The sequence below is a fragment of the Mustela putorius genome, unplaced genomic scaffold, assembly GCF_011764305.1.
Source record: "Mustela putorius furo isolate JIRA1106 unplaced genomic scaffold, ASM1176430v1.1 tig00003866_pilon_pilon_pilon, whole genome shotgun sequence".
NCBI lineage: Eukaryota > Metazoa > Chordata > Mammalia > Carnivora > Mustelidae > Mustela > Mustela putorius.
In genome coordinates this window covers 1,937,396-1,963,255 of record NW_025422018.1, presented here as the reverse complement: position 1 = coordinate 1,963,255, position 25,860 = coordinate 1,937,396, and the positions used below count along the sequence as shown (strand labels likewise).

Sequence of the window (25,860 nt, the reverse complement as noted above, 5' to 3'; positions counted from 1 at the left end):
AATTTCACTTAGGAATATACCCTCTAGGTCCACCCATATTATTGAAATAACAAGATTTTATTCTTTCTTATGACTGAGTAATATTCCATTATATATATATATATATATATATATATATATATATTCCACATCTTCTTTATCCATTCATCTATAGGTGGACATTTGGATTGCTTGCATTTCTTAGTTATTAGATACTAATGCTGCAATAAACATAAGGGTATATATATCTTTTCAGATTAGTGTTTTTGTTTTCTTTCAGCTAAATACCCAGTAGTGTAATTACTGGATCATAAGGTAATTCTATTTTTAATTTTTTTTTAAACAAACTGGAAGTATTATAATTCCAAGTTTGTTTTTTTTTAAGATTATTTATTTATTTGAGAGAGAGTGTGTGTGAGAGAGCACAAGGGGAGGGGAAGAGAGAGAGGAAGAAGCAGGCTTCCCCCTGAGTGGGCAGCCCAATGTGGGGCTCAATCCCAAGACCTTAGGATCAGGACCTGAGCTGAAGGCAGATGCTTAACCAACTGAGCCATTCAGGCACCCCTATTTTTAATTTTTTGAAGGACCACTATACCTTTTTCTCTAGTGGCTACACAAGCTTACATTCTCAACAACAGTGCATGAGGGTTCCTTTTTCTCCACATCCTCACCAACACTTGTTGTTTCATCTCTTTTTGAATTCTAGCCATTCTGATAGGTATAAGGTGATACTTCATTGTGGTTTTAATTTGCATTCCTCTGATGATTAGAGATATTGAGCATCTTTTCATGTATCTGTTGGCTATCCATGTCTTCCTTGGAAATATGTCTATTCTGGTCCTCTGCCCAGTTTTCCCTCCTCTGCCCAATTTTAATCGTATTATTTGATTTTTTGACATTGACTTTTATAAATTCTTTATATATTTTGTGTATTAACCCCTTATTGGATATATCATTTACAAATATCTTCCATTTGATACCTTGATCGTTTTCTTGGCTATGCAAATGCTTTTTAGTTTGAAGTAGTCCCAATAGTTTATTTTTGCTTTTATTTCCCTTGGCAGAGGAGGCATACCTAGAAAATGTTTCTATGGCTGATGTCAAAATTCAGTATTATTCAATACTTCAATACTACGATGAGTATGTTTTCTTGTATGAATTTTATGGTTTACAGTCTTATTTTTAGGTCTTTAAATCCTTTTGAGTTTATTTTCGTCTATGGTGGTCAGAAAGCTGTCTAGTTTCTTTCTTCCTTCCTTCCTTTCTTTTTTTTTCTTTTCTTTCCATGTAGCTGTCCAGTTTTACCAACACCATTTGTAGAAGAGACTTTCTTATTTTCATTGTGTATTCTTGACTCTTATCATAGATCAATTAACTGTTAAAGTGTAGATTTATTTCTGGATTCTATTCTGTTTCATTTACCTCTATGTCTATTTTTGGAATAGTACCACACTGTTTTTATTACTACAGCTTTGTAGTATGTCCTGAAATTTAGAATTGTGCTATTTAAGTTTTGTTCTTTCTCAGGATTGCTTTGAGATCAGGGGATCTTTTATGCCTCCATATAAATTCTAGGATTATTTGTACTAGTTCTGTGAAAGACATTGGTGTGTTTTTTTTTTTAAGATTTTTTTTTTTTTAATTTATTTGACAGAGAGAAATCACAAGTAGATGGAGAGGCAGGCAGAGAGAGAGAGGGAAGCAGGCTCCCTGCTGAGCAGAGAGCCCAATGCGGGACTCGATCCCAGGACCCTGAGATCATGACCTGAGCCGAAGGCAGCAGCTTAACCCACTGAGCCACCCAGGCACCCCGACATTGGTGTTTTGATAGGTATTGAATTAAATCTGGAGATTGCTTTGGGATGTACAGACATTTTAATGATATCTATTTTTCCAATCCTTGAGCATGGATTATCTTTTTATTTATTTGTATCATCTCCAATTTCTTTTATTACTGTGTTTATTTTTCATAATACAGATCCTTGATTAAGTTTATTCCTAGGTATTTTATTATTTTTGGTGTAATTATAAGTGTAATTGTTTTCTTAACTTCTTTTTCTGCTGTATTATTAATGTATAGAAATGCAACAGATTTTTGTATCCTGTGACTTTTCCAAACTAATATTTGAGTTCTACTAGTTTTGGGGGGGGTGTCTTTTGGGCTTTCTACATATAGTACCATGTCATCTGCAAATAATGAAAGTTTTACTTCTTCCTTACCAATTTGGATGACTTTTATTTCTTTTATCTGACTGCTTTAGCTAGGACTTTAATGCTATGATGAATAGAAGAGTGAGAATATACATCCTTATATTTTTCCTTATCTTAGAGGAAAAACTTTCAGTTTTTCACCATAGAGTGTGATGGTAGTTGTAGGTTTTTCACTTACAGTCTTTATTATGTTGAAATATGTTCCCCCTAAATCTACCTTGAGAGTGGCTGTTGTAATTTGTCAATTATTCTGCATCTATTGAGATGATCATGTGGTTTTTTTTCTTTCTCTGGTTAATGTGGTGTATCATGTTGATTGGTTTGCCAATGTTGAGCCATCCTTGTATCCCTGTAATAAATCCTGCTTGATTGTGTTGAATTTTTTTTTTTATGTATTGTTTGATATGGTTGGATTTGGTTGGTTCATTTTTTTTTTTTTTTTTAGTATTTTGCCTGTATGTTCGTCAGAGGTACTGGGCTGTACTTTTTATGTTTTCTAGTATCTTTTTTTTTAAAAAAAGATTTTATTTGTTTATTTGATAGAGAGAGATTACAAGTAGGCAGAGAGGCAGGCAGAGAGAGAGAGAGGGAAGCAGGCTCCCTGCTGAGCAGAGAACCTGATGCGGGATTCAATCCCAAGACCCTGAGATCATGACCTGAGCCAAAGGCAGAGGCTTAACCCACTGAGCCACCCAGGCGGCCATTTTTTGTAGTATCTTTATCTGGTTTTGGTATCAGGGTAATCCTGGCTTCATAGAATGAATTTGGGAGCTTTCCTTCCTCTTCTATTTTTTGGAATAGTTTTAAAAGGATAGATACTAACTTTTCTTTAAATGTTTGGTAGACTTCACCTTTGAAGCCATGTGGTCCTGGACTTTTGGGTTATTTTGAGTTTTTTGATTACTTGCTAGTAATCAGTCTGTTCAGATTTTCTATTTCTTTTTAATTTAGTTTTCAGATGTTATAATTTTCTAGGAATTTTCTATTTCTTCTAGGTTGTCCAATATGTTGGTATACAATTTTTCATAATCTTATAATCTTTTGTATTTCTAAGACATCGGTTATTTCTTTTCCTTCTTTTCTGTTTTTATTTATTTGAACCCTCTTCTTTTTCTTGATTTTTCTGGCTAGGGGTTTATCAATTTTGTTAATCTTTTTTTTTGTTGTATTATGTTAGTCACCATACAGTAGTACATCATTAGTTTTTGATGTAGTGTTCCAAGTTTGCATATAACACCCAGTGCTCCATGCAATCACTGCCCTCCTTAATATCCATCACCAGCCTCCCCTTTCCCCCTCCTCCCTCCCTTCTAAAACTCTCCATTTGTTTCCTGGAGTCCATAGTCTCTCATGGTTCATCTACCACTCCGATTTCTCCCCCTTCATTTTTCTTTTCTGCTAATGTCCTCTATGCTATTCCTTATGTTCCACAAATAATTGAAATCATATGATAATTTACTTTCTCTGTTTGGCTTATTTCACTTAGCATAATCTCCTCCAGTCCCATTCAAGTTGGTACAAAAGTTGGGCATTCCTCCTTTCTGATGGCTGAGTAATATTCCATTGTGTATATGGATCACATCTTTATCCATTCATCTGTTAAAGTGCATCTTGGCTCTTTCTACATTTTGACTATTGCTGCCACATTGCTGCCACAAGCATTGGGGTGAATATGGCCCTTCTTTTCACTACTCCTTTATCTTTGGGGTAAATACCCAATAGTGTAATTGCTCAGTCATAGGGTTCCACTATTTTTAATTTTTTGAGGAACTGCCACACTGTTTTCCAAAATGAATGCACAAGTTTGCATTCCCATCAACAGTGTAAGAGGGTTCACATTTCTCTACAACTTCTCCAAGATTTGTTGTTTCTTGCCTTGTCAATTTTTGCCCTTCTTACTGGTGTAAGGTGGTATCTCAATGTGATTTTGATTTTAATTTCCCTGATGGCTAATGATGATGATCACTTTTTCATGTGTCTGTTAGCCATTTGTATGTCTTTGGAGAGATGTCTGATCATGTCTTCTGACCATTTTTTGACTTGATTATCTGTTTTTTTGGTGTTGATCTGAGAAGTTCTTTATAGATCTTGGATATATCAGCACTTTGTCTGTAGTGTCATCTGCAAATACCTTCTCCCATCCTGCAGGTTGCCTCTTTGTTTTGTTGACTGTTTCCTTTGCTGTGCAGAAATTTTTTATCTTGATGAAGTCCCAAAAGTTCATTCTTGCTTTTGTTTCCCTTGCCTTTGGAGACTTGTCTTGAGAAAAGTTGCTATGGCCGATGTTAAAGAGGTTACTGCCTATGTTCTTCTCTAGGATTTTGATGGTTCTTGTCTCACATTGATGTCTTTCATCCATTTAGAGTTTATCTTTGTGTTTTGTGTAAAAGAATGGTCCAGTTTCATTCTTCTATATATAGCTGTCCAATTTTCCCAACACCATTTATTGAAGAGACTTTCTTCCATGGGATATTTTTTCCCATGGAGAATTGGAGATTCTTGGAGAATCTCCAATTGGAGATTAGTTGACCATAGAGTTGAGAGCCCATATCTGGGCTCTTTATTCTAATCCATTGGTGTATGTGTCTGTTTTTGTGCCAGTACCATGCCAATCTTGGTGATCACAGCTTTGTAATATAGCTTGAAGTCAGGTAACATTATGCTTCCAGCTTCGTTTTTCTTTTTCAACATTTCCTTGGTGATTCCGGGTCTTTTCTGGTTCCATACAAATTTTAGGATTGTTTGTTCCAGCATTTTGAAAATTGCCATTGGTATCTTCATTGGGATGATGTTGAAAGTATAGCTTGCTCTGGGCAGCATAGTCATTTTAATGATGTTTATTTTTCTGATCCATGAGCATGGAATGTTTTTCCATCTTTTGTGTCTTCTTCAATTTCTTTCATGAGTGTTTTGTTGTTCCTAGAGTATAGATCTTTACCTCTTTGGTTAGATTTATTCCAAGGTATCTAATGGTTTTAATGCTGTTGTAAATGGAATCGATTCTCTAATTTCTCTTTCTACAGTTTCACTGTTAATGTGCAAGAAAGCAACTGATTTCTGTGCATTGATTTTTTTATCCTCCCATATTACTGAATTTCTGTATAAGTTCTAGTAATTTGAGGGTGGAGACTTTTGGGTTTTCCACATAGAATATCATGTCATCTATGAAGAGAGAGAGTTTTTGAGGTCTTTGCCTGGTTTGGGGATCAAAGTAATGCTGGCCTCTTAGAAAGAGTCTGGAAGTTTTCCTTCTGTTTCTGTTTTTTTTTTTTTTTTTTTTTTAAGATTTTATTTATTTATTTGTCAGAGAGAGAGAGGAGCGAGAGTGAGCACAAGTAGGCAGAGAGGCAGGCAGAGAGAGAAGCAGGCTCCCTGCTGAGCAAGGAGCCCGATGTGGGACTCGATCCCAGGACGCTGGGATCATGACCTGAGCAAAAGGCAGCCACTTAACCAGCTGAGCCACCCAGGCGTCCCCTGTTTCTGTTTTTTAACACAGCTTCAGGAGAATAGGTACTATTTCTTCTTTGAATGTTTGGTAGAATTTCCCAAGGAATCCATCAGGTCCTGGACTCTTGTTTTTTGGGAGGATTTTGATCATTGCTTCAATCTTGTTACTAGTTATTGGTTTATTCAGGTTGTCAGTTTCTTCCTGTTTCAATCTGGGAAGTTTGTAGGTTTCCAGGAGTGCATCCATTTCTTCTAGATTGCTTAACTTATTGGCATATAGCTGTTGATAGTAATTTCTGATGATTGTTTCTGTTTCCCTGGTGTTAGTCATGATCTCCCCCCTTTCATTCATAATTTTATTAATTTGGGTCCTTTCTCTTTTCTTTTGGGTAAGTCTGGCCAAGGGTTTATCAATATTATTAATTCTTTCAAAGAACCAGCTTCTAGTTTCATTAATGTGTTCTGTTGTCTTTCTGGTTTCTAATTTGTTGATCTCTGCTCTAATCTTAATTGTTTCCCTTCTAGTTTGTGGGTTAGGTTTAATTTGTTGTTGATTACCTAGATCTTCACGGTGTAAAGATAGTTTGTGTATTTGGGATTTTTCTGTTCTTTTGAGTGAGGCTTGGATGGCTATGTATTTCCCCCTTAGGACTGGCTTTGCCGTATCCCATAGGTTTTGGATCAATGTGTCTTCATTCTCATTGGTTTCCATGAATTGATTAAGTTCTTCTTTGATTTCCTGATTGACCCAAACATTCTTGACCAGGATGGTCTTTAACTTCCAAGTGTTTGAATTTTTTTCAAACTTTTCCTTCTGATTAAGTTCCAGTTTCACAGCAGTGTGGTCTGAGAATATGCAGGGAATAATCTCATTCTTTTGGTATCAGTTGAGACCTGATTTGTGACCCAGTATGTGGTCTATTCTGGAGAAAGTTCCATGCATGCTTGGGAAGAATGAGTATTCTATTGTTTTAGGGTGGAATGTTCTGTATATGTCTATGAGGTTCAGCTGTTCCAGTGTGTCATTCAAAGCTCTTGTTCGTTTGTTGTTCTGCATAGTTGTTCTGTCTATTGCTGAGAGTGGTGTGTTAAGGTCTCCTACAGTTAACATATTATTATCAATATGTCTCTGTATATTGGTTAACAGTTGGCTTATGTCGTTGGCTGTTCCCATATTGGGGGCATAGATATTTATAATTGTTAGATCTTCTTGTTGGATAGACCCTTTAAGAATGATATAGAGTCCGTCTGTATCTGTAACTACAGTCTTTAGCTTAAAATATAATTTGTCTGATAGGAGAATTGCTACGCCAGCTTTCTTTTAAGGCTGATGACATGAAGGATAGTTTTCCATCCCTTCACTTTCAGTCTGAATGTGTCTTTAAATTCAAAGCGAGTCTCTTATAGACAGCATATGGATGGGTCCTGTCTTTTTATCCAATCTGCAACCCTGTGCCATTTTATGGGAGCATTTAGGCTGTTCATGTTGAGAGTGATTATTGATAGATTTTATTGTCATCATGTTATCTGTGAAGTCTTTGTTTCTATGGATTGTCTCTGGATATCTCTGTTCTGTGTCACTTGTGGGGTCTTTCTTCTTTTATAGAACCCCCCCCCCCAATATTTCTTGCAAGGCCAGCTTGGTGGTCACTTATTCAGTCTCTGCCAGTCCTGGAAGTTTCTTATCTCTCATCTATTCTGAATGATAACCTTGCCAGATAAAGAATTCTTGGCTGCCCATTTTTCACATTTAGTACCCTAAATATGTCTTGCCAACCCTTTCTGGCTTGCCTGGTCTCTGTGGACAGGTCTGACATTATTCTGATGTTTTTCCCTCTGTGCATAAGGAATCTCTTCCCCCAACTGCCCTTAAAATGATTTCCTTGGTTCTAAGATTTGTGAGTTTTACTGTTACATGCCTGGGGATTGATCTACCTTCATTGATCTTGGGGGCTGTCCTCTCTGCCTCTATAACATGATTACTTGTTTCATTCCCCAGATTAGGGAAGTTCTTGGATATTATTTGGTGAAATATATCTTCTAATCCTCTCTCTCCATACACCCCTCAGGGATCCCAATAATTCTGACATTGTAACGTTTCATGGTGTCATTTATTTCTAATTCTGTTTTCATGGATTTTGAGCTGTTTGCTCCAGACCTCCTCCTGATCCTTCTTTTCTATCAGTTTGTCTTCAAGAGCAGTAATTCATTCTGCCTCATTTACCCTGTTTGAGTATCTAGATTGATTGTATCTCATTGATACATTTTTAAGTTCTGCCAGATCTGCTCTCACTTCTTCCCTAAATGAATCTATATTGCCATTAATAGTTTTCTCCAGCCTGACTATTGTCTTCATAACTGTTACTGTGAAGTCTATTTCTGACATCTTGCTTAGATCCATATCCATTAGATCTTCTGAGAAGCCATTGTCTCTAGGTCTTTTCTTTGTTGGGAATTCTTTCTCCTTGTCATTCTGTTGAGTTGTGGTTAGGGATATATAGCTGAAAAATATCAACCACTATCCAGGCAACGTGCATCCTAGGAAGTTTTGGAGCAATTTTGAAGCAATTGAAAATCACCTACAAAAAGAGTAAAAAGGAGAGGAAGAGAGAAAGAGAGAAAGAAAGAAAGAAAGAGAAAGAACCCTAGCCCAAATGAGCCCCAAGAGTAAGATTTATAAAGTACAAAAAGAGAAACAAACAAAAAGACCAAAAAAACCCAGCCAAAATGAGCCCCAAGAGTAAGATTTATAAAGTACAAAAATGAAAACAAACAAACAGACCAACAAAAGAAAGGAAAAAAAAAATAAAAAGTGGGGACTGATGGGAAGGTGGTTATAATCCCTCTATGTGGGAGAAGAAGTGTATTTCAGTTCTTTCTGGGTGTATTTTGTTATCTTTGTTAGAGAACTCAACTTTCCAGAAATACAGAGAAATTAAAACTATATAAAGGTAGTACTGAGGGGCACCTGGGTGGCTCAGTGGGTTAAGCCTCTGCCTTTTGCTCAGATCATGATCTCAGGGTCCCTGATCAAGCCCCAGGTTGGGCTCTCTGCTCAGTGGGAGGCCTGCTTCCTCCTCCCCCTCTGCCTGCCTCTCTGCCTACTTGTGATCTCTCTCTCTTTCTGTCAAATAAATAAATAAATCTATTTTTTAAAAAAAGGTAGTACTGAATAGGGGAAAAAGGTCTACATTGAAGTATACATTGTGTACATACACACACACACACACACACACACACATACATGTAAAGAAAAAGAAAAAAAATTATATGAAAAAGTTCAAGTTAAAAAGTTACTGTGGAGGGGTGCCCAGGTGGCTCAGTGGGTTGTCTCTGCCTTCGGCTCAGGTCATGATCTCAGGGTCCTGGGATCAAGCCCTGTACTGGGCTCTCTGCTCAGCAGGGAGCCTGCTTCCCTCTCTTTCTTTGCCTGCCTTTCCACGTACTTGTGATCTCTGTCAAATAAATAATATCTTTAAAAAATGTTACTATGGAATATCTTGTATTAAACATCTAGTTAAAATAGTTAAAAAAAATAAAAGATCAAGAATCATGAGGAAGTATTAAAAGAGAGAGAAAAGTTGTATCTAAGAAATATACAGGCTGTGAGACAATACCAGGACCTTAATAGACTGTTTTCTCCTGATGTTTGGGTTTTACAATTTTATGGGGACCCATGGTTGTTGTCCTCTTATTGTATCAGCTTGTCTTCTGGGGGAGGGGCCTACCATGTTGTTTTTCAATTATCCTGTGTGGGCTGAGTTGCCCTGCCCCCTGGGAAACTGTTTTTTCTGGCTTTTGTTCTCTGGAGGCTTTTGTTCTTTGGAGGCTTTTCATGCCTTTCTGGAGGGTCAGAGCAAAGTAAACTATCTGCACCCAACCTCTGCCTCAGAGGGAAGCCACAGTCTGCTCCTCTCTGAATCCTCCAGAACACAGACTCTCCTTCTGCAAACTCTGTTGAACACTGCAGCCTCCCTCAGGCGGTGCACAGCCCCAGCCACTGTTTCAGTGTTTGTCCGAGGCCCCAGCTTATTTCTGTACCTCCATGCCACCAAAACCTCTAGCAATACTGGTCCAGGCAACCCTGGTCCTGGTGGCTGTCATTCCCAGGACTACTGGCTCACATTAGTGTGCCTTAGGTCCATGTGCACCTGAGGCCACCTGGTCCCAACAATTACCCCTTAAGCCCCTTTGTTCTGTTTGAGTGCTGTTATCAGCCCCTTCCCAACTTGCAGCCACTGGTCTCCAAGCTATTGCTGGTCCCCAGGCTCAGGGCACTTTCGCATTGTGGGTATTACTTTCCAATGGCTAGCTTTGGTGGCCCTCTCCCCTTTCTGTTTAATCTCCTATATATATCTGCAATTTTGTAGGTCTTTTCAAAGAAGCAAGTCCTGGTTTCAATCACCTGTTCTATTGTTTTTTTACTCTGTTTCACTTATTTCCTTCCTTCTACTGGTTTGGGGCTTTTTCTTCTTTTTCAACCTCCTTTAAGGGTAAGGTATGGTTTTTTTTTGTTTGTTTGTTTTTTGTTTTTTGAGATTTTTCTTCTTAAGATTGTACTGCTGTGAACCCTCCTGTAAGAACAGGTTTTGATGTTTCCCAAAGATTTTGGTTTGTTGTATTTTCATTAGCATTTGTCTCCACCTAGTTTTTTATTTCCTCTTTGATTTCTTGGTTGATTCATCTATTGTTTAGTAGCATGTAATTTAGCATCCATGTATTTGTCATTTTTGTCTTGTAACTGATTTCCAGTTTTATACCATTGTGGTTGAAAAAGATGCTTACTGTGATATCAGTCTTTTTTTTATCAGTTAACTAACTGAGACTTCTTCTGTTCTGGAGAATGATCCATGTACACTTGAAAAGAATGTGTTTTCTACTGTTTTTGGATGGAATGGTCTGAATATATCTGTTAGTTCCGTCTGGTTCAGTGTGTCATTCAAAGCCATGGTTTCCTTGTTGATTTTCTGTATGGATGATTTATCCATTGATTTAAATGAGGTTTTTTTTTTTTTAATTTTTTATTTTTTATAAACATATATTTTTATCCCCAGGGGTACAGGTCTGTGAATCGCCAGGTTTACACACTTCACAGCACTCACCAAAGCACATACCCTCCCCGATTTAAGTGAGGTTTTAAAGTCCCCTACTATTCTTATACTGCCAATTTCCTCCTTTATTTTGGTTAATATTTGTTTTATGTACATAGGTGCTCCCATGTTGGGTACTTATATACTTATCATTTGTATATCGTCTTTTTTTTTTTTTTAAAGATTTTATTTATTTATTTGACAGAGAGAAATCACAAGTAGATGGAGAGGCAGGCAGAGAGAGAGAGGGAAGCAAGCTCCCTGCTGAGCAGAGAGCCCGATGTGGGGCTCGATCCCAGGACCCTGGGATCACAACCCGAGCCGAAGGCAGCGGCTTAACCCACTGAGCCACCCAGGCGCCCCCATTTGTATATCGTCTTATTGATTAGTTCCCTTTATCACTTTATCATCATATCCTTCTTTGTCCCTTGTTACAGCCTTTGTTTTGAGGTCTATATTGGCTGATAGATGTATTGCTACCCCAGGGTTTTTTTTGTTTTTTGTTTTTTTGTTTTTCTTTCATTTGGATCCTAAACATTTTTCTGTCCCTTCACTTTCAGTCTTTTTAATCCACGTCTTTAGATCTGAAATGAATCTCTTCTAGGTAGCATATGGAAAGGTTTTGCTTTTTTGTCCATTCAGTTACTCTTTGATTAGAGCCTTTAGTCCATTTACATTCAAAGGGATACGTAAGTACTTATTGCCATTTTGTTACTTGTATTATGATTGTTGTAGTTCTTCTCTGTACCCTTCTCTTGCTTTCCTTTCTCATGGTTTGCTGGCTTGTATAGTGATATGCTTTGATTTCTTCCTCTTTATTTTTTGTGTATCTATTACAGGTTTTTTTTTTTTTTAAGATTTTATTTATTTACTTGAGAGAGAGAGCATGAGCAGGGGGTCGGGGCCGAGGGAGAAGAAGAAGGAGGCTCCCAGCTGAGCAGGGAGCCCCATGTGGGCTTGATCCTGGGATCGTGAACCAAAAGCAGATACTTACTGACTGAGCCACCCGGGTGCCCCAGCTATAATACAGGATTTTGATTTGTAGTTACCATTAGGCTTATATATAACATTTTGTGTCTGTAGTATTCTGTATTAAATTGTTGGTTCCTTGAGCTTGAACCCACTTAAAAGCACTACGTTTTTACTCTTTGCTCATTGATGTTTTATGTATATGATATTATGGTTTACATCCTTTTATTTTGTGAATGTCTTGACTGATTTTTATAAATATATTTGGCTTTAGTGCTTTAATCTCTGTGCTGGCTTTAAAAATGATTAATCTACTACTTTTATTATGTTTGAATTTACATGTGAGTTTTCTTTTATAATTTTCTTACTTCTGATTATGGCCTTTTCTTCCACTCAAGGAATTCCCTTTAATATTTCTTGTAAGTCTGGTTTAGTATTGATGAACTCCTTTAACTTCTGTTTTTCTGGGAAACTTTATCTCTCCTTGTGTTCTGAATGATATCTTTGCTGGGTTTTTGTTTGCAGGGTTGTTGTTGTTTTTCTTTCAGTACTTTGAAAGCACCTTACCCATGTTCTTCTGTTTTTTGTTTATTTTCCCAAGATTTTATTTATTTAGGGGCGCCTGGGTGGCTCAGTGGGTTAAGCCACTGCCTTCGGCTCAGGTCATGATCTCTGGCACCCACCCAGGCACCCTATCCACGTTCTTCTGGCCTCTAAGTTCTCTGCTGGAAAATCTGTTAACCCTATAGGATTTCCCTTGTATCTAACTGGTTTTTCTCTTGCTGCTTTTAAAGTCTCTGGGATCGAGTCCCACGTCGGGCTCTCTGCTCAGTGGGGAGCCTGCTTCCCTTCCTCTCTCTCTCTCTCTGCCTGCTTGTGATCTCTCTCTCTCTCTCTGTCAAATAAATAAATAAATAAATCTTTAAAAAAAAGATTTTATTTATTTATTTGAGAGAGAAAGAATGAGAGAGAGAGAGCATGAAAGGAGAGAGGTCAGCGGGAGAAGCAGACTCCCTGCTGAGCAGGAAGCCCAATGTGGGACTCGATCCTGGGACTCCAGGCTCATGACCTGAGCAGAGGGCGGTCACTTAACCAACTGAGCCACCCAGGCACCCTATCCACGTTCTTCTGGCCTCTAAGTTCTCTGCTGGAAAATCTGTTAACCCTATAGGATTTCCCTTGTATGTAACTGGTTTTTCTCTTGCTGCTTTTAAAGTCTCTGTTTATCACTATTTTTATGCCATTTTAATTACTGTGTGTCTTGTTGTGGATCTGCTTGGGTTATGTGTGTTCAACACTTTCTGGGTTTCCTGGAACTGGATGTCCGTTTCCTGCATCCATGTTATACAAGTTTCAGCTATTATTTCCTTAAATAAATAAATGTTTGCTCCCTTTTACTTCTGGGATTCCCTACAATGGGAATGTTATTATACTGGATGATGTAACTGAGTTCCCTTTACCTATTCGTACTTTTTATTACTCCTTTTTTCTTTTTCCTGTGTAGCTTGGTTTGTTTCCCAATACTTTTGTCTTCTGATTCATTAATCTTTATTTTTCTCTCTCCTCTAATCTACTATTAACTTCCTGTAGTGTGTTTTTAATTTTAGTTATAGAGTTCATCTTCTCTGGTTCTTATATTTCTTTTTTTTTATTTTAATAAACATATAATGTATTTTTATCCCCAGGGGTTCTTTCTTATATTTCTATTTCACATTTTAAGTCCAGTGGGCATCTTTATGACCATCACTTTGAATTTTTTATTAGGCGTATTCTTTATCTCCATTTCATTTAGTTCTTTTGTTGTGGTTCTTGTTCTTTCATTTGTGACATATTCCCATCTCCTCATTTTATCTCTCTGTGTTTGTTTCTATGTGTTAGGAAATTTAGCTCTGTCTCCTGATCTTGAAAGATGCAGCTTTGTGAGTAAGAGTTCCTTTGGTACCCTGTAGTGCAATGTCCCCTGTTCACCAAAACCAGGCACATGAGAGTTGTCTCCTATGTAGGCTTTGTGTACTTCACTATTGTAGCCAAGCCTCATTTGCTTTCATTCCAGTCAGCTTCCATGGCCCATTTTGCCTCTTGTGGGCTGGGTTGGTCCCGTGCTGTTAACAAGCTAGTCTGGAGGTGTGGGCATGTAATTGGGCAAGGTCAGCAGTCAGATCAGGCACCTGTGCTTAGCCCATTTGTCTGGGCTGTGGTCCCACCAACTACAGCCAGCAATCCTTGTCTTGTCCACTGAGAGGCTTTTTTTGGTAGGCATGGCCTGTAGTTGGTCCATATGTTTTCCCCAGACCCTGTGCTGGAACTGCAGATACACTGATCAGCAGAGCACTCTCTCCACACTGCCAGTTTGGTGACGGGACTGCAGATGTACTGGTGTGGGTGGTCATTTTCCCCAGGAATCACTTTGCAGTGGTGCTGGTATTTGCCAGGGCTGCATTCAGGATAGAAGGTGGAAGGAGTTGGTTTATAGGGACTCCTGCTAGGTGGGCCAGTTTGGATTCAGAGGATTTGCAGAAGAATGGGAGTGGGGATGTGTGGTGTTTGAAAGGTAGGTGCGGGGTGTTCATGCTTTTTCATGCAAGCATCCCACTGTTTAGCCTGGAGGTGGGGGAGAAATGGTGCCCATCAGCTTTTTGTTCTTGAAGTCTCCTAAAGATCCCTGCTCCTCCAGCACACTTTGAGGGATGAGTAATTTTTACTTGTACCCTAGATGCTTTGCAGAGTGCTGCTTCTCTGTTGTATCTTGGTGGAGCCTCAGTTTTCCTATCACCCTTTGGCTCTGTCAAGACTGAATCTGCCAAAATTTTACCCAGAGTTAAGCTCCACTGATTGTAAAGATTCATGGTATTAAGCCCTACTGGTTTTCAGAGTCAAATGTTATGGGGATTTGTTTTCCCAGTGCCATTCCCATGTGTGTGGTGCCTGGTGTGGGGAGTTTCCTTTCCCTTCTCTGTGCTTGTGGTGTCCCTCGCATCTGTGGTTAGTCTCACTGAGACCGTTCCAGACTGCATCTCTACCCCCTCCTATTGTTTCCCATGTGTCCTCCTCTTGTTGGTTAACTACTGATAGTCTGTTCCGCCCGTCTTTATTTTCTGTGTTCAGTGCACCCAGGTGGCTGTTACGCAGGTTGGTCTGTGGAACATAATGAGTTTAGAATCCTCCCAATCCAGCGTCTTCCAAAGACCACAAGTTTTTTCTTGAGCACTTTACACATAGTGCCACTCCCTCTTGGCCTACAAAGTATCTGCTAAAAAATATACTGATAGTCTTTTGATGTTCCTTTAATTTTTTTTTTAAATTGGAGTTGACATAGAATGTTACATTAGTTTCAGATGCACACCATAGTGATGCAACAACTCTATACATACTGCTGTACTCACAGCAAGTGTAGCTGCCCTCTCACCTTACAACACTATTAAAATATAGTATAGCCATTGACTACATTGCATATTCTGTTGCTTTCCTCGCCATGAGATATTCATTAAATAATTGTAAAGTTAAGGGTTCCCTTTTATGTAACAAACTGTTTTTCTCTTGCTACTTTTTTTTTTTTTTTTTGGCTTTAAATGTTGACATTTTAATTATACAGTATCTTAGTATGGGTCTGTTTGTATTCATCTTTTTTGAAATGCTCTGGGCATCTTAGATATGGATGTCTGTTTCCTTCCCTAGGTTAGAGATGTTTTCAGCCATTAATTCTTAAGATTTTGGCCCTTCTTTTTCTGGGACTCTTATGTTAGTTCACTTGATGTTATCCTATAACCCCCTTAAGATATTTTTACCTTTTCCCATTCTTCTTTTTGTGCTCTGATTGGATGAGTCCCACCTCCTTGCTTTTGAACTGACTGATCCTTTTCTCTGTTTCATGCAACCTGCTGTTGAACTAGTTTATTTTCCAGTGAGGTTATTCGGTTCTTCAGTTCTGTGACTTTTTTGTTTGATATTTTATTTCAAATCATTCTGAACACCCAAGAAATCAATCCAAGGACTGAGGGAACAAACTGCACATCTAGAGGTAGAACAGAGGCCACATTGTGGAAGGTAGCTGGTGCAGAGACATGATTTGGGGCAGAAAGAATCACAGGTGCTGCAGAGGTGGGGAAGCCTTCTCACAAAGAGGAGAGAGAGTAAGAACAGCGTGCAGGCATTGCACAAGAAAAACACTTCCTAAAACCACTGTCTGAGTAAATGAGAGGGACTGATTACCACAAGTTTTTACAAGCAGTGGAGCTCAAGACTGAAGGGTTTCTTAGAAGTCCATGCTATCGCTGGGGTAGAGCCTGAAGTGTTCCTGTTGAGAAGGAGGGCAGAGGTCTGGGAGCAGACAGTATGGTTTGAGGGTTTCCTGGGTCACATAGGGAGAGACAATTTCCCTTCTTAGAGTGAATTTGAGACAGGCCCACTGCTTCTTAGGGGACACAAGAGCTGGTGAGTGCCATTGAGCTGCCCCATTCATTAGCAGAGGAGCAGACACACCTGCTGAGGGCAGCTAACCTGGATGCTGGCTTTTTGATGTGCTTTACCATAAAGTCCAGTCCCCCTGTGTGTTCATGCAAGTGCCCTTCCAGAACAGACCAGCACTGGCCACAGTGTGGTGAGACCCACATCATGGGTCCATCCTTTGCTGGGTCCCTAAAATGTGGAGTTTTGAAACCCAGCAGGTACACCTGAGATAAAACAAGGAGTTGTGCTGTTGCATGGACAGATGATTCAGAGACAAGGGTGAAGACAGGGATTTGAGGAATGCCTGGCAATCACAAGGGGATTGGTCACTCTTATGTGAGGGCTTCCTGAACAGTAGCAGGTATGAACTCCCCTCTCTGAGGATGGGACAGTTGGCTAATACCATTTTCCCCCTGCCCATCAGCATGGGCAGACTTCAGTGGAGGCTCAAGCTGCTCATACCAAGCCCTGCTGTGCTTTGCAGGTGCTTTTTTTTTTTTAACTGGGGCATGTGTGCCTATGAGCCAGAGCAGTAATAGGCTCTTCCCCCAGGAAGCCAGCATAAAACCCTCTGGTTGCACCAATTCCACGTACCACAGAATGCTGCAAAGCTGCAGTTCTAGTGGAAACAGGATCTAAGTTATTTATTTATTTATTTATTTATTTATTTATAGGTGTAGGAGTGGGGAAGAGGGAGAGAGAGAATCTAGCAAGAAACAAGAAAAGTCTCAAATATACAACCTAACCTTAAACCTAAAGGAGCTAGAAAAGGAATAGCAAATAAAACCTAAAGCCAGCAGAAGAAGAAATAATAAAGATTAGAGCCAAAATAAGTGATATAGAAAAAGAAAAAACTATGAAACTTCAATGAAACTAGAAGTTGGCTTTTTGAAAGAATTAATGAAACTGTTAAACCTCTAGCCAGACTTATCAAAAACAAAAGAAAAAGGATTCAAATAAATCAAATCACAAATGAAAGAGGAGCGATCACAACCAACACCACAGAAAAACACACAACAATAAGAGATTATGAACAATTAAATGCCAACAAATTAGGCAATCCGGAATAAACATAAATTCTTAAAAACATATAACTATCACAACACAAACAGAAAAAAGTAGAAAATTTGAACAGATCCATAACCAGCAATGAAACTGAATCTGTAATAAAAAATCTCCCAACAAACAAACTCCAGGGTCAGATGGCTTCCTAAGGGAACTCTACCAAACATTTAAAGAAAAGTTAATACCTATTCTCAAACTGTTTGGTGGTGGTGGTGGGGAGGAATGGAAAGAAAACTCCCAAAATGTTTCTATGAGGCCAGTATTACCTTGATTCCAGAACCAGACAAAGACCCTACTAAAAAAAGGGGAATTTACAGGCCAGTGTCTCTGATGAACATGGATACAGAAAGTCTCAACAAGATACTAGCAAATAGAACCCACCAGTACAATAAAAGAATCATTCAACACAATCAAGTGGGATTTATTTCTGGGCTGCAAGGGCGGCTCAAAATTCACAAATCAATCAAGGTCATACACCACATCAGTTAAAAAAAGGTAAGAGCCATATGATCCTCTCAATAGATGCAGAAAAAACATTTGACTAAGTATAGCATCCATTCTTGATAAAAACTTTCAACAAAATAGATATAAAGGGAACATACCTCAACATCATAAAGGTCAGGGCGCCTAGGTGGCTCAATGGGTTAAGCCTCTGACTTCAGCTCAGGTCATGATCCCAGGGTCCTAGGATCGAGCCCCACCTCAGGCTCTCTGCTTAGCAGGGAGCCTGCTTCCTCCTCTCTCTCTCTCTCTCTCTCTCTCTCTGCCTGCTTCTCTGCCTACTTGTGATCTCTGTCTGTCAAATAAATTTTTAAAAATAAAAAACAATTTTTTAAAAAATCATAAAGGTTGTATATGAAAACCTACTGCTAATATCATCCTCAATGGGGGAAGAACAGAGATTTTATTCATGGTCAGGAACAAGACAGGAATGTCTATTCATTGTTATTTATCATAGTACTAGAAGTCCTAGCCTCAGCAATCAGACAACAAAAAGAAATAAAAGGCATCCAAATTGACAAAGAAGCCAAACTTTAATTCTTTGCAGACAACATGATCCTCTATGTAGAGAACACAAGACTCCACCAAAAAATTGCTGGAACTGATATATAAATGCAGTAAAGTCGTAGGATACAAGATCAACATACAGAAATCTGTTGCATTACTGTATTCCAATAATGAAGCCAAAAAAAGAGAAATCAAGGATTGGATCTCGTTTATGATTGCACCAAAAACCATAACATACCTAAGAATAAACTGAACCAAGGAGATAAGATCTGAATTCTGAAAACTATAGAACACTTATGAAAGAAATTGAAGAGGACAAAAAGAAATGGAAAAATATTCTATGCTCAGTGATTGGAAGAACATTGTTAAAATGTCTTTACTACCCAAAGCAACCTACACCAGCATTTTTTACACAGCCAGAAAAAATACTCCTAAAATTTGTAGATTACCACAAAAGACCCCAAATAGCCAAAGCAATCTGGAAAAAGAAAAGCTGGAGGCATCACAATTCCAGGCTTCAAGCTATATTACAAAGCTATAGTGATCAAGACAGTATGGTACCAACAGAAAAACAGAACGTAGATCAATGGAACAGAACAGAAAACCCAGAAATGGAGCCAAAACTATATGGTCAACTAATCTTTCAACAAAGCAGGAAAGAATATCTAATGGAAAATAACAGTCTCTTCAATAGATGGTGTTGGGAAAACTGGACAGCAACATGCAGAAGAATGAACTAGCCCACTTTCTTACATCATACACAAAAATAAACTCAAAATGGTTGAAAGACCTAAATGTGAGACAGGAAGCCATCAAAATCTTAGAAGAGAACACAGGTAGTAACCTCTTGGACCTTGGCTATAGTAACTTCTTACTAGATATGTCATCAAAGGCAAGAAAAATAAAAGCAAAAATGAACTATTGAGACTTCAAGATACAAAGCTTCACAGCAAAGGAAACAATCAATAAACCTAAAAGGCAACCTTTGGAATGGGAGAAGATATTTGCAAATGATATATCTGTTGAAGGGTTAGTGTCCAAAATGTACAAAGAACTTATCAAACCCAATACCCATAGAACAATCCAGTTAAGAAATGGGCAGAAGGCATGAATAGACATTTTTCTAAAGAAAACGTTAAGATGGCTAATAGACCCATGAAAAGGTGCTCAACATCATCATCATCAGGGAAATACAAATCAAAACTACAATGAGACCACCTCACACCTGCCAGAACGCCTAAGATTAACAACATAGGAAATAAGAGGTTGGCAAGGATGCTAAGGGGAAACCTTTTGCACTGTTGGTGGGAATGAAAATTGGTGCAGTGATTCTGGAAACAGTATCGTGCTCGCTTCAGCAGCACATATACTAAAATTGGAAAAGAGTATGGAGGTTCCTCAAAATGTAAAACTAAAACTATGCTATGATCCAGCAATTGCATTACTAAGTATTTATCTGAAGGATATGAATGCTGGTTCAACGGGATACATGCCACCCTGATGTTTATAGCAGCATTATCAACAATAGCCAGATTATGGGAAAAGCCCAAATATTCATTGACTAATGAACGGATAGAGAAGAGGTGGTGCATATATATACATATAATGGAATATTACTCATCCATAAGAAAAAATGAAATCTTACCATTTGCAGTGATGTGGACGTAGCCTAGAGTGAATTATGCTAAGTGAAATAAGTCAGAGAAAGACAAATACCATATCATTTCACTCATATGTGGAATTTAAGAAACAAATTGGATGAACAAAGAGGAGGAAAAGAAAGAAACAGTAAGACACTCAACTATATAGAACAAACAGGGTTGATGGAGGGAGGTGGGCAGGGGGATGGGCTAAATGGGTGATGGATAATAAGGGGGGCACTTGGGATGAGCTCAGAGTGTTATAGGTAAACGATGAACCACTGAATTCTACTCCTGAAACCAATATTACACTATATTTTAACCACAATATAAATAAAAAATTGATACAAAGAAATAAACATTAAAATACTAGGCCAGTGGAAAAAAGAGGAAATGGAAGAATTATCTGTCAAACCGTGAAATGTCAATGTTGTTGAATAGGACAATGAGCCAAACTGAAAGTAATAATGCTTTATTTGCCTCCTGAGCTACTGCAGGTAAGAAGAAAAGAAAAATGCTAGCTCTTCAATGTTCCGTTTATCATGGAATAGTACCAGGCATGGGCCAGTCTGATGATAGGCAGTGCTGGTGGTGGAAAATGACTCACTGCTGAAGAGTTGGACAAAACACTTCTACCATTTTAAGGACTTTGGGCTTGGGAGAAGGGAAAGGGGTAATGGCTAGGTGTAAAAAAAAGTTGAAAATAGAAAAGATTGTATTCTTGTTTGTTCCTCCAATCACTGAATCAGAAGGGAAAAAAGTTTTAGTCAAAGTCCCCTGATGAGGAAGTCTTGGTAGAGGCTCTACTGTATGGAGGCCTCTGAATGGAGGCGGTTGGGCTAGGAATGCTGAATGTGTATGAGCAGTGTTGGCTCAGGGGTGGAATGAAGATCTGAGTCTTTGATTGCAACTCCTTCCAGAGACTGCAATAGACTAACCATTCACCAAGTCTGTTGAGAGGAGGGCAGTTTTCCCACTTGTGGCCAGCTTGGTAAAACCTGTAAAATTGCCTATCTTTGAACCTGAAGGATCATGTATAAGATTTTAGCCTGGAACTAGACTCCTGTGGAATTTAATATTAAAGGTGATAATAGGTATAAAGAAGGATGTATATAAGGTCACAACAAATTAAAAAGATGTTATAAACCCCTTTGCACTAAGGAAAGATACACAAAAGTATTAGAAATTTAGAAACCTAATTTTTTTTTAAAGATTTTGTTTATTTGACAGATCACAAGTAGACAGAGAGGCAGGCAGAGAGATAGAGAGGGAAGCAGGCTCCCCGCTGAGCAGAGAGCCCGATGCGGGACTCCATCCCAGGACCCCGGGATCATTACCTGAGCCGAAGGCAGAGGCTTAACCCACTGAGCCACCCAGGCGCCCCAGAAACCTAATTTTTAAAAATGTACCTACAGGGGGCACCTGGGTGGCTCAGTCCATTAATGTCTGCCTTCAGCTCAGGTCTTGATCTCAGGGTCCTGGGATCACGCCCCACATCAGGCTCCCTGCTCAGCAGGGAGCTCCCTTCTCCCTCTCCCTCTGCTGTTCCCCTTTGTTTGTGCTCTTTCAAATAAATAAAACATCTTAAAAATAAAAATGTACCTACAGGAGATAGCATCACAACAGTGACATTTAGAAATGGTATTGAATTGTGATAGATCTGTGTGCATACACACACACACACGTGTATATAAGTTCACATAACAGTTCACATAATTCATGACTCATGAATTATTTCAGTTGCATTTGTGTTGCTAAGGAAGAAGTGCATCTAAGACAAAGTTTGCAGAACTCTGAGGCTGGTTTTGGTTCTGTGTTTTTTTAGAGCACTGATTTCTTGTCATGCATTATTGCTTATATTGTGATCAAGACAGTTTTTTTTTTTTTTTTTTAAGTAATCTCTTTGGGGTTGAACTTGTGACGCTAAAATCACATGTTTTTCCCACTGAACAAGCCAGGCACCCTGAGACAGTATTTTTTTTTTTTTTTAAGATTTTATTGTCAGAGAGTGAGTGTCCACAAGCAGAGGGAGTGGCAGGCAGACAGAGAAGCAGGCTCCCTGCTGAGCAAGGAGCCCAACATGGGACTTGATCCTAGGATGCGGAGATCATGATCCGAGCTGAAGGCAGCTGATTAACCGACTGAGCCACCCAAGCTCCCCAAGAGTTTTTTTTTTTTTTTTTTTTCCCAAAGATTTTATTTGAGAGAGAGAGTCAGTGAGAGAGGGAATACAAGCAGGGGAAGTGGGAGAGTGGGAAGCAGGCTTCCTGCTGAGCAGGGAGCCTGATGCGGGGCTCAATCCCAGGACTCTGGGATCATGACCTGAGCTGAAGGCAGACGCTTAACGACTGAGCCACCTGTTGCCTCTAAAACACATTTAAGATTTAGATTTACCCATCCATTTCTATTTTCTGGTGCTTTCTTTTCCTTGCATTTTTCTTCTATCTGAAGAGTTTTGTATTAGTATTATTTTTGGTGCAGATTTAAGAGCTTTTATATGAGAGAATATTGTGCCTTTTGAAGGATATTTTCAATGGGTATAGAACCCTAGGTTGGTAGGTTTTTGTTTCACTTTACTATGTCAGTAGTGAAAATTTATCTTCTAGATTCTATCATTTCTCTTGGAAAGTCAGTCATTAACTAGTCTTGTTGCTCCTTAGAGGGGGAAATGGTCTTTGTTCTCTGGCAACCTCTAAGATTTTTCTCTTTATCTTTCAACAGTTTTACAGTGCTCTTAAAACAGAAGATGACCATTGTGTTGGAGCTCTGTGATAAAGGAGGAAGGCAGTAAATATGAGGTAAGAGTTAATGGTACAGATCATGTAGGACTTTACAGGATATGGTGAGTACTTTAGGTTTTACCAAGTGCTGTGGAGATCTGTGGAGTGTTTTAATCAGAAGAGTGACCTATGATCGGATATACAAGTTTTAAAAGGATAAATTTGAGTTGTGTTGGGAATGTCAGGAAGACCCCTTAGTACACTACTATAATAATGTAGATGAAGGATGATGGTGGCGTGGACTAAGTATAAGATTATTTTTTTATGGGGACACCCGTGTGGCTCAGTTGGTTAAGCAATTGCCTTCGGCTCAGGTCATGATCCTGCAGTCCCAGGATCAAGTCCCACATCAGACTTCCTGCTCAGTAGGGAGTCTGCTTCTCCCTCTGACCTCTCCTGTCTCCCCTCTCATGCTCAATAAAATCTTTTATTTTTTTAAATCATAAATGAGCAATGAAATATACTCAAGCAACTGTTAAAAATATTTTCTCTTAGTCAAAGTGATGAATAAGGGATTTCCTAACATTAAACTATTCTTGCATCCTTGGGATAAAACTAATCTGATAACATTTTTAATATGCTTATAAATTGTTTGTTAATATTTAGAAAATTTGTAATTTGTTGCATTTATGTGCATGATTGGGTTTAGGAAAGTATTTTTTTTCTCATATCATCCTTTTCTTGTGTGGCATACCAAGAATACATTGTGAGAAACTGGTTTTATAAAAAGAATTAGGAAGTTTTCTTAATTTCTTAAGTTTAAAGTCATTTCTAGGATATTTGTAAGGCATTCTGGTCTTGGTTTATCTTTTATGGGTAAATTTTTAACTCAATTGATTTAATGATTATGTTTTTTCCTTCACCCATTCTGCTAGAGGCTTTTTAAAAGAAACTTATTTTCAGATAGAGGTTTTGACTTTGTTGATCCTTTATTCCACTTGCTATTTTTTTTTTTTAAGATTTATTTGACAGAGATCACAAGTAGGCAGAGAAGCAGGCAGAGAGAGGGGTAGGAAGCAAGCTCCCCGCCGAGCAGAGAGCTCAACCTGGGGCTCCATCCCAGAACTCCAAGATCATGACCAGAGCTGAAGGCAGAGGCCCAACCCACTGAGCTACCTAGGTGCCCCTTTTCCACTTGCTATTAATTTTTCCTCTTTTATTCTTTCATTCTCATTTTTTTAGGTTTATTTTGCTATTGTCTTTCTCCCTTCCTGGGATGATTAGCATCATTACACTTAAAAAACATATATTTGATGGAGAGAGGGACATTATGAGAGGAAACACAAGCAGGGGGAGTGGGAGAGGGAGAAGCAGGTTTCCTGCAGAGCAGGGAACCCAACACAGGGCTTGATCCTAGGACCCCTGGTATCATGACCTGAGCTGAAGGCAGACAGTTAATGACTGAGTCAGCCAGATGCTCCAGGGTCATTAGATTTTTAATATTCATTTTCAGTATATGCATTGAAACATAGAAACTTAAAAAAAAAAAAAAAGATTTATTTGGGGGTTGGGCAGAGCAATAGGTAGAAAATCACAAGCAGGCTCCACACCCAGCATGGATCCTGACCTGGGGCTAACCTCACAACTCTGATATCATGACCTGAGCTGTAATTTAGAGTCGGATGCTCAACTGACTGAGCCACCCAGGTACCCCAAGGCACAAGAACTTACAAAATAGTAATCTAGTTGCATGTTACCAAGTCTTTTTTTTTTTTTTTTCTTAAGATTTTGTCAGAGCGAGCACAAGCAGGGAAGCTGCAGGCAGAGGGAGAAGCAGGCTCCCTGCTCAGCGGGCTTGATCCTGGGACTCTGAATCATGACTCAAGCTGAAGGCAGATACTTAACTGATTCACCCAGGTGTCCCATTACCAAGTCTTACATGCAGCTTTCATTTATTTAAATATTTGCTGAACACTTACATGCATTCTTGTGTATTGCAATGAGAAAAATCTTAAATCTCAGAGGTGGATTTGCAATTTAAAAAATATTTTAAAAATATATAAAATGATTATAATGTCATTCCGATTGAAGTATTTTCTAATTTTTAATGTGCTTTGATGTTTCATGAAGTTATTTTTTTCAATTCAAGCATATAGGCATAAGGATTTCTTTTGGGCTCTCTTCATGGGTTACTCATCATATTACTGTGTGTGCTGTTTGAAAATCTGTATAATGGATTTTGGTGTTTGTTGAGATTTGTTTTGTGGTTTACTGATTTTTTATAAATATTCTATGTGTAATTCAAGTTTTACCTAATAGCTTAGTGATAATTTATGTAAGTCTATTAGATCTAGCTTTTAAAATTTAATTCAATATTTTTAATTACTTATTACCTAACTATCAGTTATCATGGATACCTTGGACCTAAACTTCTCTGTAAATTGCTTTATAGATTTCAAAGCTTGAATTTTTAATTCCCAGTGAATTACTCCATTCATCATTATTAAAGCTCACTTTTTATCCCACTTTTTTCACCTTAAAATAAATTTTATCTGATTAATGGTTTCACAATTTCATTTGATTGGCATTTTTTTATTCCACCAATTTAAACTTATTACATCATTGTGTTTAAGAATTATTTTTGTAAAAACCACATAGTTTTTAAATTGGCAAGTTTACAGTATTTACATTTACTGTAACTACTGACATTTGGATTTCTATTATTTTTTGTGATTTGTTCTTTGCTTCTCTTTGCCTTCAACAGGGTTCTCTTAACTACAAATTATTTCCTTCCTACTTATTTAACTTTTAATTTAACCTAACCCTTGCTAGCTCTAAAACAGTACACTAAGCCTTTCAGGTTTTACACTGATTTTCACCATCACAGTGAACTTAAATAGGAAACCAAATGCAGTCATTTGGCAATGCAGCTGCTGGATATTAGTTCAAACTGCCTTCTGGCATTTCCAGGCTATGTAAACCATCTTAAACCTTTTGTTCCTTATACTTAAAAAGGGGAGAATTTTTAAGGACAAAGTATTGGGAGGTACTTATAATCAACAGACATTCCTTCTCCAGCTCTGGAAGGTTCTGTCTTTCCTGTTCAATTAACTAATGACTTGGGTTTTACAACAAGCAAGTAAAACAAACCTAAATCCTATCCAGTTCTCCCCAGTTCAGGATGAAGAGGAATGAAATGCCAATTGTTAAGCCTTCTAGACTTAACAAGTATTTATCTGCATTTCATTGGACAGTCTACAGTCCATATAAACATTTTTCTAGACA

General features: G+C 38.4%; 1 long non-coding RNA gene across 5 annotated transcripts in view; it reads left to right on the top strand.

Annotated features, from left to right (window-relative positions):
- The window catches only part of LOC106005373, a 91,390-nt gene that overhangs the window by 20,858 nt on the left and 44,672 nt on the right, over positions 1 to 25,860 (top strand). For 4 of the 5 annotated variants that reach the window (XR_006602389.1, XR_006602387.1, XR_006602388.1 and 1 more), the window contains exon 2: positions 22,577 to 22,653. This is a non-coding gene — a long non-coding RNA (uncharacterized LOC106005373). Of the gene's footprint in view, positions 1 to 22,576; positions 22,654 to 24,360; positions 24,407 to 25,860 lie in introns of those variants that run through there. The other variant, XR_006602390.1, reaches the window with a different exon arrangement.